Source organism: Hyla sarda, unplaced genomic scaffold (genome assembly GCF_029499605.1).
Source record: "Hyla sarda isolate aHylSar1 unplaced genomic scaffold, aHylSar1.hap1 scaffold_555, whole genome shotgun sequence".
Lineage (NCBI taxonomy): Eukaryota > Metazoa > Chordata > Amphibia > Anura > Hylidae > Hyla > Hyla sarda.
Genome location: NW_026610567.1, coordinates 96,907 through 110,434, shown reverse-complemented (window position 1 = coordinate 110,434; position 13,528 = coordinate 96,907). Strand labels below are relative to the sequence as shown.

Genomic DNA, 13,528 nt, shown 5'->3' with positions numbered 1-13,528 from the left:
ATGCCTGCTAATCTTCATGAACTTATTCACCTAGCCACTCGCATTGACATGCGTTTTTCCGAAAGGCGTCAGGAGCTCCGCCAAGATATGGACTCTGTTCGCACGAGGCGTTTCTTCTCCTCGGCTCCTCTCTCCTCTGGTTCCCTGCAATCTGTTCCTGTGCCTCCCGCCGTGGAGGCTATGCAGGTCGACCGGTCTCGCCTGACATCTCAAGAGAGGACACGACGCCGCATGGAGAACCTCTGCCTGTACTGTGCTAGTACCGAACACTTCCTGAGGGATTGTCCTATCCGCCCTCCTCGCCTGGAAAGACGTACCCTGACTCCGCACAAAGGTGAGACAATCCTTGATGTCCACTCTGCTTCTCCACGTCTTACTGTGCCTGTGCAGATGTCAGCCTCTGCCTTCTCCTTCTCTTCTGTGGCCTTCTTGGACTCTGGATCTGCAGGAAATTTTATTTTGGCCTCTCTCGTCAACAGGTTCAACATCCCAGTGACCAGTCTCACCAGACCCCTTTACATCAATTGTATAAACAATGAAAGATTGGACTGTTCCATACGTTTCCGCACGGAGCCCCTTCTAATGAGCATCGGATCTCATCACGAGAGGATTGAACTTTTGGTCCTCCCCAATTGCACCTCGGAAATTCTCCTTGGACTTCCCTGGCTTCAACTTCATTCCCCAACCCTGGATTGGTCCACTGGGGAGATCAAGAGTTGGGGGCCCTCTTGTTCCAAGGACTGTCTAAAACCGGTTCCCAGTACCCCTTGCCGTGACTCTGTGGTTCCTCCAGTAACCGGTCTCCCTAAGGCCTATATGGACTTCGCGGATGTTTTCTGCAAAAAACAAGCGGAGACTCTACCTCCTCACAGGCCTTATGATTGTCCTATCGACCTCCTCCCGGGCACTACTCCACCCCGGGGCAGAATTTATCCTCTCTCTGCCCCAGAGACTCTTGCCATGTCTGAATACGTCCAGGAGAATCTAAAAAAGGGCTTTATCCGCAAATCCTCCTCTCCTGCCGGAGCCGGATTTTTCTTTGTGTCCAAAAAAGATGGCTCTCTACGTCCTTGCATTGACTACCGCGGACTTAATAAAATCACGGTTAAGAACCGCTACCCCTTACCCCTCATCTCTGAACTCTTTGATCGCCTCCAAGGTGCCCACATCTTTACTAAATTGGACTTAAGAGGCGCCTATAACCTCATCCGCATCAGAGAGGGGGATGAGTGGAAAACAGCATTTAACACCAGAGATGGACACTTTGAGTATCTGGTCATGCCCTTTGGCCTGTGCAACGCCCCTGCTGTCTTCCAAGACTTTGTTAATGAAATTTTTCGTGATCTGTTATACTCCTGTGTTGTTGTATATCTTGATGATATCCTAATTTTTTCGGCCAATCTAGAAGAACACCGCCAGCATGTCCGTATGGTTCTTCAGAGACTTCGTGACAATCAACTCTATGCTAAAATTGAGAAATGTCTGTTTGAATGCCAATCTCTTCCTTTTCTAGGATACTTGGTCTCTGGCCAGGGACTACAAATGGATCCAGATAAACTCTCTGCCGTCTTAGATTGGCCACGCCCCTCCGGACTCCGTGCCATCCAACGTTTTTTGGGGTTCGCCAATTATTACAGGCAATTTATTCCACATTTTTCTACCATTGTGGCTCCTATTGTGGCTTTAACCAAAAAAAATGCCGATCCCAAGTCTTGGCCTCCTCAAGCGGAAGACGCCTTTAAACGACTCAAGTCTGCCTTCTCTTCGGCTCCCGTGCTCTCCAGACCTGACCCATCTAAACCCTTCCTATTGGAGGTTGATGCCTCCTCAGTGGGAGCTGGAGCTGTCCTTCTACAAAAAAACTCTTCCGGGCATGCTGTTACTTGTGGGTTTTTTTCTAGGACCTTCTCTCCGGCGGAGAGGAACTACTCCATCGGGGATCGAGAGCTTCTAGCCATTAAATTAGCACTTGAGGAATGGAGGCATCTGCTGGAGGGATCAAGATTTCCAGTTATTATTTACACCGATCACAAGAACCTCTCATACCTCGAGTCTGCCCAACGGCTGAATCCTCGTCAGGCCAGGTGGTCTCTGTTCTTTGCCCGATTTAATTTTGAAATTCACTTTCGGCCTGCTGATAAGAACATTAGGGCCGATGCTCTCTCTCGTTCCTCAGATGCTTCTGAAATTGAACTCTCCCCTCAACACATCATTCCTCCTGACTGCCTGATTTCCACTTCTCCAGCCTCCATCAGGCAAACTCCTCCAGGAAAGACCTTTGTTTCTCCACGCCAACGCCTCGGAATCCTCAAATGGGGTCACTCCTCCCATCTCGCAGGTCATGCGGGCATCAAGAAATCTGTGCAACTCATCTCTCGCTTCTATTGGTGGCCGACTCTAGAGACTGATGTGGTGGACTTTGTGCGAGCCTGCACTATCTGTGCCCGGGATAAGACTCCTCGCCAGAAGCCCGCTGGTTTTCTTCTTCCTCTGCCTGTTCCCGAACAACCTTGGTCTCTGATTGGTATGGATTTTATTACTGACTTACCCCCATCCCATGGCAACACTGTTATTTGGGTGGTCGTTGATCGATTCTCCAAAATGGCACATTTCATCCCTCTTCCTGGTCTTCCTTCAGCGCCTCAGTTGGCTAAACAATTTTTTGTACACATTTTTCGTCTTCACGGGTTGCCTACGCAGATCGTCTCGGATAGAGGCGTCCAATTTGTGTCTAAATTCTGGAGGGCTCTCTGTAAACAACTCAAGATTAAATTAAATTTTTCTTCTGCATACCATCCTCAATCCAATGGACAAGTAGAAAGAATTAACCAGATCTTGGGTGACTATTTACGACATTTTGTTTCCTCCCGCCAGGATGACTGGGCAGATCTTCTACCTTGGGCCGAATTCTCGTATAATTTCAGAATCTCTGAATCTTCCTCCAAATCCCCGTTTTTCGTGGTGTACGGCCGTCACCCTCTTCCCCCCCTCCCTACCCCCTTGCCCTCTGGTCTGCCCGCTGTGGATGAAATTTCTCGTGATCTTTCCATCATATGGAGAGAGACCCAAAATTCTCTCTTACAGGCTTCTTCACGCATGAAGAGATTCGCGGATAAGAAAAGAAGAGCTCCTCCCATTTTTTCCCCTGGAGACAAGGTATGGCTCTCCGCTAAATATGTCCGCTTCCGTGTCCCTAGCTATAAGTTGGGACCACGCTATCTTGGTCCTTTCAAGATTTTGCGCCAGATTAATCCTGTCTCTTACAAACTTCTTCTTCCTCCTTCTCTTCGTATTCCTAATGCCTTTCATGTTTCTCTTCTTAAACCACTTATCATTAACCGTTTCTCTCCCAAATCTGTTCCCCCCACTCCTGTCTCCGGCTCCTCGGACATCTTCTCCGTCAAAGAAATTTTAGCATCTAAAAAGGTCAGAGGGAAAACCTTCTTTCTAGTGGATTGGGAGGGTTGTGGTCCTGAAGAGAGGTCCTGGGAACCTGAGGACAATATCCTGGACAAAAGTCTGGTCCTCAGGTTCTCAGGCTCCAAGAAGAGGGGGAGACCCAAGGGGGGGGGTACTGTTACGCCGAGCGCTCCGGGTCCCCGCTCCTCCCCGGAGCGCTCGCTACACTCCTCTCACTGCAGCGCTCCGGTCGGTTCCACGGACCCGGGGCGCTGCGATACCGCCTCTGGCCGGGATGCGATTCGCGATGCGGGTAGCGCCCGCTCGCGATGCGCACCCCGGCTCCCGTACCTGACTCGCTCTCCGTCAGTTCTGTCCCGGCGCGCGCGGCCCCGCTCCCTAGGGCGCGCGCGCGCCGGGTCTTTGCGATTTAAAGGGCCACTGCGCCGCTGATTGGCGCAGTGGTTCCAATTAGTGTTTACACCTGTGCACTTCCCTATATCACCTCACTTCCCCTTCACTCCCTCGCCGGATCTTGTTGCCTTAGTGCCAGTGAAAGCGTTTCCTTGTGTGTTCCTAGCCTGTGTTCCAGACCTCCTGCCGTTGCCCCTGACTACGATCCTTGCTGCCTGCCCCGACCTTCTGCTACGTCCGACCTTGCTTCTGTCTACTCCCTTGTACCGCGCCTATCTTCAGCAGCCAGAGAGGTTGAGCCGTTGCTAGGGGATACGACCTGGTCACTACCGCCGCAGCAAGACCATCCCGCTTTGCGGCGGGCTCTGGTGAAAACCAGTAGTGACTTAGAACCGATCCTCTAGCACGGTCCACGCCAATCCCTCTCTGGCACAGAGGATCCACTACCTGCCAGCCGGCATCGTGACAGCGCACACACACACATATATATAAACGTATTCTCCGTTGAGATATTGCAGCCGCTGCTGTGTCCAGGCCCAGGAGCCTTAGCACTGTGCTGTGATGTCACTCAATACCACTGACATCACTAGGTGTAAACAACATCTCTCCTTTGCTGTGTATGTGACTATGGAGCTGTTTGGTGATGTCGTCTATTATGGCCTTCATAGAAGCAACAGGAGATTGTTGCATCCATCTAGAACCCTCAGAACTACAGTGCTATGATGTCACTCACTTCCACAGGCCTTGCAGAGTGTAAACAACAACAACCCAGCTTTGTTGTGTATGTAACCATAGGGATTTGTGATGTCACCTAGAACCTTCACAGCAGCGACAGCTTTATGAGGAGCATCAGCACTGCTCTGCCTGAGCAGAACCATCACCGCCATAGGTTGTCAAATAACCCGGATTTAACCCACACAGGTAAGTCCAATGGGGTGCAGGCATGTCCTCTATGCTTACAGCTTCCCGTGGGTGTTGGTTTGATACCGTTTGGGGACAGCCAAGGAGGCATCTGCAGGCAACAAAGGTAGGTGTGTGCTTGTGTGTGTGTTTCCTATGCAGATCCTAAGCCCAGTGTCACATGCAAGTAGGAGGAGTAAGAAGGGTTCCTGGCAAATCCGGGTTATGGATTGCATTTAAAAAGGCCCCGTGGGAGTGCAATGGGCCCCTGTCTTGCTGCTTAGCAATAATGGTATGGGTTTAGGTTCTGCTGTGTGTACTGGTGGTTGACTGCCCCCCAGCCCAGAGTGTGCATGGAAAATTGTCTGGCAGCCTCCCTGACAGCAAGCAGTGATAGTGCCCATGAAGGGGACCTTGTTGGGCCCGCCCCTTTCACGGTTATCGCTTCTCGGCCTTTTGGCTAAGATCAAGTGTAGTATCTGTTCTTATCAGTTTAATATCTGATATGTCCCCTATCTGGGGACCATATATTAAATGGATTTTTGAGAACGGGGGCCGATTTCGAAGCTTGCTTCCGTCGCCCTATGCATTGACCCGATATGGCAGTATCTTCGGGTACAGTGCACCACCCCCTTACAGGGTTAAAAAGAAAGATTCCTACTTTCATTGCTACCTGCTTGCTGGCTAGCCAGCTAGCCAGCCCTGTGGGCCTTGCTGCTGCAGCCAAAAAACAAAAGGTGGTGCTGCTGCTGCTGCTTCTGCTTGTGTCTGGCCGCTGTTGGAGCATCCAGGCACAGGACTTCTGCTGCTGCTGACTAAATGGCCTCCTTAATTGGATCATTTGAGTAGCCAGCACACCTGTGCAGGTAGGGCATGACATGATAGGCAGCTGCCTTGATAGCGGGTGGGTGCTGAATGTTCCTAATTGACAAAATAAGATTAATGCTTATGAAGAAATATAAAATCTCATCCCTTCCCCAATATCGCGCCACACCCCTACCCCTTAATTCCCTGGTTGAACTTGATGGACATATGTCTTTTTTCGACCGTACTAACTATGTAACTATGTAACATAACATGGGGGGGGTCTCCTGGCTGTTCACACAGGTGTGTCATTGCTGTACATTGACCATGCATTGCTTCTGTGGTATTGCAAAGGCAAAGACAAATGCTTCCAGCCATCCATTGCACTAATGGATTGGTCATCAGCTGGCTGTCTATGTCCCGCATCAATATAGACCAAAGTACAGAGGGTTAGGCTATGCTATTGTGCACCTACCTGATGCATCAGAAGGTGCGAGGCCCTTGCTAAATTCTGTGCACAGACTTTGAGATCTATACTTTAGACTGTATCTAAACCTGCTCCAACATGGACTGACATTCTGGCCTACTTTCAGCCGATGCGACTTGTCTGTCGCTGAACAGTCGCTTTTTATGTATTCAGCACCTATGTATAATGTTGTAAAAATGCTCTAGAAGCTAAAGTCGCAGAAATGTCACACATATTTGGCCTGCAACTTTCTGTGCGACAAATTCAGACAGGAAAAATCAGTATAAATCCTTAGAAAATTATCCCCCAGTGTCTCCATCTGCTGGCGGTATTGAATAAGCATTGCTGCACTGATGGGGTATGCATTAGACGAAAAAAAAGAAGAAAAAGAAGAATAATACGCCCAGAAAAGAGGCGAAAAGGAGAAAAACGTAAAAAAACGTGAAAAAAAAGTAAGAGGAAGAGAAGGGAAAAAAAGGTGGAAATGGGTTTAAAAGTGATTTCGGCGGAGAAATATATATATATATATATATATATATATATATATATATATATACGCGCACACACACACATATATATAAACGTATTCTCCGTTGAGATATTGCAGCCGCTGCTGTGTCCAGGCCCAGGAGCCTTAGCACTGTGCTGTGATGTCACTCAATACCACTGACATCACTAGGTGTAAACAACATCTCTCCTTTGCTGTGTATGTGACTATGGAGCTGTTTGGTGATGTCGTCTATTATGGCCTTCATAGAAGCAACAGGAGATTGTTGCATCCATCTAGAACCCTCAGAACTACAGTGCTATGATGTCACTCACTTCCACAGGCCTTGCAGAGTGTAAACAACAACAACCCAGCTTTGTTGTGTATGTAACCATAGGGATTTGTGATGTCACCTAGAACCTTCACAGCAGCGACAGCTTTATGAGGAGCATCAGCACTGCTCTGCCTGAGCAGAACCATCACCGCCATAGGTTGTCAAATAACCCGGATTTAACCCACACAGGTAAGTCCAATGGGGTGCAGGCATGTCCTCTATGCTTACAGCTTCCCGTGGGTGTTGGTTTGATACCGTTTGGGGACAGCCAAGGAGGCATCTGCAGGCAACAAAGGTAGGTGTGTGCTTGTGTGTGTGTTTCCTATGCAGATCCTAAGCCCAGTGTCACATGCAAGTAGGAGGAGTAAGAAGGGTTCCTGGCAAATCCGGGTTATGGATTGCATTTAAAAAGGCCCCGTGGGAGTGCAATGGGCCCCTGTCTTGCTGCTTAGCAATAATGGTATGGGTTTAGGTTCTGCTGTGTGTACTGGTGGTTGACTGCCCCCCAGCCCAGAGTGTGCATGGAAAATTGTCTGGCAGCCTCCCTGACAGCAAGCAGTGATAGTGCCCATGAAGGGGACCTTGTTGGGCCCGCCCCTTTCACGGTTATCGCTTCTCGGCCTTTTGGCTAAGATCAAGTGTAGTATCTGTTCTTATCAGTTTAATATCTGATATGTCCCCTATCTGGGGACCATATATTAAATGGATTTTTGAGAACGGGGGCCGATTTCGAAGCTTGCTTCCGTCGCCCTATGCATTGACCCGATATGGCAGTATCTTCGGGTACAGTGCACCACCCCCTTACAGGGTTAAAAAGAAAGATTCCTACTTTCATTGCTACCTGCTTGCTGGCTAGCCAGCTAGCCAGCCCTGTGGGCCTTGCTGCTGCAGCCAAAAAACAAAAGGTGGTGCTGCTGCTGCTGCTTCTGCTTGTGTCTGGCCGCTGTTGGAGCATCCAGGCACAGGACTTCTGCTGCTGCTGACTAAATGGCCTCCTTAATTGGATCATTTGAGTAGCCAGCACACCTGTGCAGGTAGGGCATGACATGATAGGCAGCTGCCTTGATAGCGGGTGGGTGCTGAATGTTCCTAATTGACAAAATAAGATTAATGCTTATGAAGAAATATAAAATCTCATCCCTTCCCCAATATCGCGCCACACCCCTACCCCTTAATTCCCTGGTTGAACTTGATGGACATATGTCTTTTTTCGACCGTACTAACTATGTAACTATGTAACATAACATGGGGGGGGTCTCCTGGCTGTTCACACAGGTGTGTCATTGCTGTACATTGACCATGCATTGCTTCTGTGGTATTGCAAAGGCAAAGACAAATGCTTCCAGCCATCCATTGCACTAATGGATTGGTCATCAGCTGGCTGTCTATGTCCCGCATCAATATAGACCAAAGTACAGAGGGTTAGGCTATGCTATTGTGCACCTACCTGATGCATCAGAAGGTGCGAGGCCCTTGCTAAATTCTGTGCACAGACTTTGAGATCTATACTTTAGACTGTATCTAAACCTGCTCCAACATGGACTGACATTCTGGCCTACTTTCAGCCGATGCGACTTGTCTGTCGCTGAACAGTCGCTTTTTATGTATTCAGCACCTATGTATAATGTTGTAAAAATGCTCTAGAAGCTAAAGTCGCAGAAATGTCACACATATTTGGCCTGCAACTTTCTGTGCGACAAATTCAGACAGGAAAAATCAGTATAAATCCTTAGAAAATTATCCCCCAGTGTCTCCATCTGCTGGCGGTATTGAATAAGCATTGCTGCATGGGGTATGCATTAGACGAAAAAAAAGAAGAAAAAGAAGAATAATACGCCCAGAAAAGAGGCGAAAAGGAGAAAAACGTAAAAAAACGTGAAAAAAAAGTAAGAGGAAGAGAAGGGAAAAAAAGGTGGAAATGGGTTTAAAAGTGATTTCGGCGGAGAAATATATATATATATATATATATATATATATATATATATATATATACGCGCACACACACACATATATATAAACGTATTCTCCGTTGAGATATTGCAGCCGCTGCTGTGTCCAGGCCCAGGAGCCTTAGCACTGTGCTGTGATGTCACTCAATACCACTGACATCACTAGGTGTAAACAACATCTCTCCTTTGCTGTGTATGTGACTATGGAGCTGTTTGGTGATGTCGTCTATTATGGCCTTCATAGAAGCAACAGGAGATTGTTGCATCCATCTAGAACCCTCAGAACTACAGTGCTATGATGTCACTCACTTCCACAGGCCTTGCAGAGTGTAAACAACAACAACCCAGCTTTGTTGTGTATGTAACCATAGGGATTTGTGATGTCACCTAGAACCTTCACAGCAGCGACAGCTTTATGAGGAGCATCAGCACTGCTCTGCCTGAGCAGAACCATCACCGCCATAGGTTGTCAAATAACCCGGATTTAACCCACACAGGTAAGTCCAATGGGGTGCAGGCATGTCCTCTATGCTTACAGCTTCCCGTGGGTGTTGGTTTGATACCGTTTGGGGACAGCCAAGGAGGCATCTGCAGGCAACAAAGGTAGGTGTGTGCTTGTGTGTGTGTTTCCTATGCAGATCCTAAGCCCAGTGTCACATGCAAGTAGGAGGAGTAAGAAGGGTTCCTGGCAAATCCGGGTTATGGATTGCATTTAAAAAGGCCCCGTGGGAGTGCAATGGGCCCCTGTCTTGCTGCTTAGCAATAATGGTATGGGTTTAGGTTCTGCTGTGTGTACTGGTGGTTGACTGCCCCCCAGCCCAGAGTGTGCATGGAAAATTGTCTGGCAGCCTCCCTGACAGCAAGCAGTGATAGTGCCCATGAAGGGGACCTTGTTGGGCCCGCCCCTTTCACGGTTATCGCTTCTCGGCCTTTTGGCTAAGATCAAGTGTAGTATCTGTTCTTATCAGTTTAATATCTGATACGTCCCCTATCTGGGGACCATATATTAAATGGATTTTTGAGAACGGGGGCCGATTTCGAAGCTTGCTTCCGTCGCCCTATGCATTGACCCGATATGGCAGTATCTTCGGGTACAGTGCACCACCCCCTTACAGGGTTAAAAAGAAAGATTCCTACTTTCATTGCTACCTGCTTGCTGGCTAGCCAGCTAGCCAGCCCTGTGGGCCTTGCTGCTGCAGCCAAAAAACAAAAGGTGGTGCTGCTGCTGCTGCTTCTGCTTGTGTCTGGCCGCTGTTGGAGCGTCCAGGCACAGGACTTCTGCTGCTGCTGACTAAATGGCCTCCTTAATTGGATCATTTGAGTAGCCAGCACACCTGTGCAGGTAGGGCATGACATGATAGGCAGCTGCCTTGATAGCGGGTGGGTGCTGAATGTTCCTAATTGACAAAATAAGATTAATGCTTATGAAGAAATATAAAATCTCATCCCTTCCCCAATATCGCGCCACACCCCTACCCCTTAATTCCCTGGTTGAACTTGATGGACATATGTCTTTTTTCGACCGTACTAACTATGTAACTATGTAACATAACATGGGGGGGGTCTCCTGGCTGTTCACACAGGTGTGTCATTGCTGTACATTGACCATGCATTGCTTCTGTGGTATTGCAAAGGCAAAGACAAATGCTTCCAGCCATCCATTGCACTAATGGATTGGTCATCAGCTGGCTGTCTATGTCCCGCATCAATATAGACCAAAGTACAGAGGGTTAGGCTATGCTATTGTGCACCTACCTGATGCATCAGAAGGTGCGAGGCCCTTGCTAAATTCTGTGCACAGACTTTGAGATCTATACTTTAGACTGTATCTAAACCTGCTCCAACATGGACTGACATTCTGGCCTACTTTCAGCCGATGCGACTTGTCTGTCGCTGAACAGTCGCTTTTTATGTATTCAGCACCTATGTATAATGTTGTAAAAATGCTCTAGAAGCTAAAGTCGCAGAAATGTCACACATATTTGGCCTGCAACTTTCTGTGCGACAAATTCAGACAGGAAAAATCAGTATAAATCCTTAGAAAATTATCCCCCAGTGTCTCCATCTGCTGGCGGTATTGAATAAGCATTGCTGCACTGATGGGGTATGCATTAGACGAAAAAAAAGAAGAAAAAGAAGAATAATACGCCCAGAAAAGAGGCGAAAAGGAGAAAAACGTAAAAAAACGTGAAAAAAAAGTAAGAGGAAGAGAAGGGAAAAAAAGGTGGAAATGGGTTTAAAAGTGATTTCGGCGGAGAAATCTATATATATATATATATATATATATATATATATATATATATATATATACGCGCACACACACACATATATATAAACGTATTCTCCGTTGAGATATTGCAGCCGCTGCTGTGTCCAGGCCCAGGAGCCTTAGCACTGTGCTGTGATGTCACTCAATACCACTGACATCACTAGGTGTAAACAACATCTCTCCTTTGCTGTGTATGTGACTATGGAGCTGTTTGGTGATGTCGTCTATTATGGCCTTCATAGAAGCAACAGGAGATTGTTGCATCCATCTAGAACCCTCAGAACTACAGTGCTATGATGTCACTCACTTCCACAGGCCTTGCAGAGTGTAAACAACAACAACCCAGCTTTGTTGTGTATGTAACCATAGGGATTTGTGATGTCACCTAGAACCTTCACAGCAGCGACAGCTTTATGAGGAGCATCAGCACTGCTCTGCCTGAGCAGAACCATCACCGCCATAGGTTGTCAAATAACCCGGATTTAACCCACACAGGTAAGTCCAATGGGGTGCAGGCATGTCCTCTATGCTTACAGCTTCCCGTGGGTGTTGGTTTGATACCGTTTGGGGACAGCCAAGGAGGCATCTGCAGGCAACAAAGGTAGGTGTGTGCTTGTGTGTGTGTTTCCTATGCAGATCCTAAGCCCAGTGTCACATGCAAGTAGGAGGAGTAAGAAGGGTTCCTGGCAAATCCGGGTTATGGATTGCATTTAAAAAGGCCCCGTGGGAGTGCAATGGGCCCCTGTCTTGCTGCTTAGCAATAATGGTATGGGTTTAGGTTCTGCTGTGTGTACTGGTGGTTGACTGCCCCCCAGCCCAGAGTGTGCATGGAAAATTGTCTGGCAGCCTCCCTGACAGCAAGCAGTGATAGTGCCCATGAAGGGGACCTTGTTGGGCCCGCCCCTTTCACGGTTATCGCTTCTCGGCCTTTTGGCTAAGATCAAGTGTAGTATCTGTTCTTATCAGTTTAATATCTGATACGTCCCCTATCTGGGGACCATATATTAAATGGATTTTTGAGAACGGGGGCCGATTTCGAAGCTTGCTTCCGTCGCCCTATGCATTGACCCGATATGGCAGTATCTTCGGGTACAGTGCACCACCCCCTTACAGGGTTAAAAAGAAAGATTCCTACTTTCATTGCTACCTGCTTGCTGGCTAGCCAGCTAGCCAGCCCTGTGGGCCTTGCTGCTGCAGCCAAAAAACAAAAGGTGGTGCTGCTGCTGCTGCTTCTGCTTGTGTCTGGCCGCTGTTGGAGCGTCCAGGCACAGGACTTCTGCTGCTGCTGACTAAATGGCCTCCTTAATTGGATCATTTGAGTAGCCAGCACACCTGTGCAGGTAGGGCATGACATGATAGGCAGCTGCCTTGATAGCGGGTGGGTGCTGAATGTTCCTAATTGACAAAATAAGATTAATGCTTATGAAGAAATATAAAATCTCATCCCTTCCCCAATATCGCGCCACACCCCTACCCCTTAATTCCCTGGTTGAACTTGATGGACATATGTCTTTTTTCGACCGTACTAACTATGTAACTATGTAACATAACATGGGGGGGGTCTCCTGGCTGTTCACACAGGTGTGTCATTGCTGTACATTGACCATGCATTGCTTCTGTGGTATTGCAAAGGCAAAGACAAATGCTTCCAGCCATCCATTGCACTAATGGATTGGTCATCAGCTGGCTGTCTATGTCCCGCATCAATATAGACCAAAGTACAGAGGGTTAGGCTATGCTATTGTGCACCTACCTGATGCATCAGAAGGTGCGAGGCCCTTGCTAAATTCTGTGCACAGACTTTGAGATCTATACTTTAGACTGTATCTAAACCTGCTCCAACATGGACTGACATTCTGGCCTACTTTCAGCCGATGCGACTTGTCTGTCGCTGAACAGTCGCTTTTTATGTATTCAGCACCTATGTATAATGTTGTAAAAATGCTCTAGAAGCTAAAGTCGCAGAAATGTCACACATATTTGGCCTGCAACTTTCTGTGCGACAAATTCAGACAGGAAAAATCAGTATAAATCCTTAGAAAATTATCCCCCAGTGTCTCCATCTGCTGGCGGTATTGAATAAGCATTGCTGCACTGATGGGGTATGCATTAGACGAAAAAAAAGAAGAAAAAGAAGAATAATACGCCCAGAAAAGAGGCGAAAAGGAGAAAAACGTAAAAAAACGTGAAAAAAAAGTAAGAGGAAGAGAAGGGAAAAAAAGGTGGAAATGGGTTTAAAAGTGATTTCGGCGGAGAAATATATATATATATATATATATATATATATATATATATACGCGCACACACACACATATATATAAACGTATTCTCCGTTGAGATATTGCAGCCGCTGCTGTGTCCAGGCCCAGGAGCCTTAGCACTGTGCTGTGATGTCACTCAATACCACTGACATCACTAGGTGTAAACAACATCTCTCCTTTGCTGTGTATGTGACTATGGAGCTGTTTGGTGATGTCGTCTATTATGGCCTTCATAGAAGCAACAG

General features: G+C 47.5%; 4 non-coding genes across 4 annotated transcripts; all 4 read left to right on the top strand.

Annotated features, from left to right (window-relative positions):
- The first annotated feature begins 5,153 nt into the window (after window positions 1–5,153).
- Window positions 5,154–5,344, top strand: LOC130339871 (U2 spliceosomal RNA). Its single transcript, XR_008880115.1, has one exon. It is a non-coding gene; the product is annotated as a U2 spliceosomal RNA (small nuclear RNA).
- A 2,068-nt stretch (window positions 5,345–7,412) lies between these two features.
- On the top strand, window positions 7,413–7,603 carry LOC130339809 (U2 spliceosomal RNA). The gene has a single exon (XR_008880062.1). It is a non-coding gene; the product is annotated as a U2 spliceosomal RNA (small nuclear RNA).
- A 2,066-nt stretch (window positions 7,604–9,669) lies between these two features.
- On the top strand, window positions 9,670–9,860 carry LOC130339905 (U2 spliceosomal RNA). Its single transcript, XR_008880146.1, has one exon. It is a non-coding gene; the product is annotated as a U2 spliceosomal RNA (small nuclear RNA).
- A 2,076-nt stretch (window positions 9,861–11,936) lies between these two features.
- Window positions 11,937–12,127, top strand: LOC130339904 (U2 spliceosomal RNA). The gene has a single exon (XR_008880145.1). It is a non-coding gene; the product is annotated as a U2 spliceosomal RNA (small nuclear RNA).
- The last annotated feature ends 1,401 nt before the right edge of the window (window positions 12,128–13,528 follow it).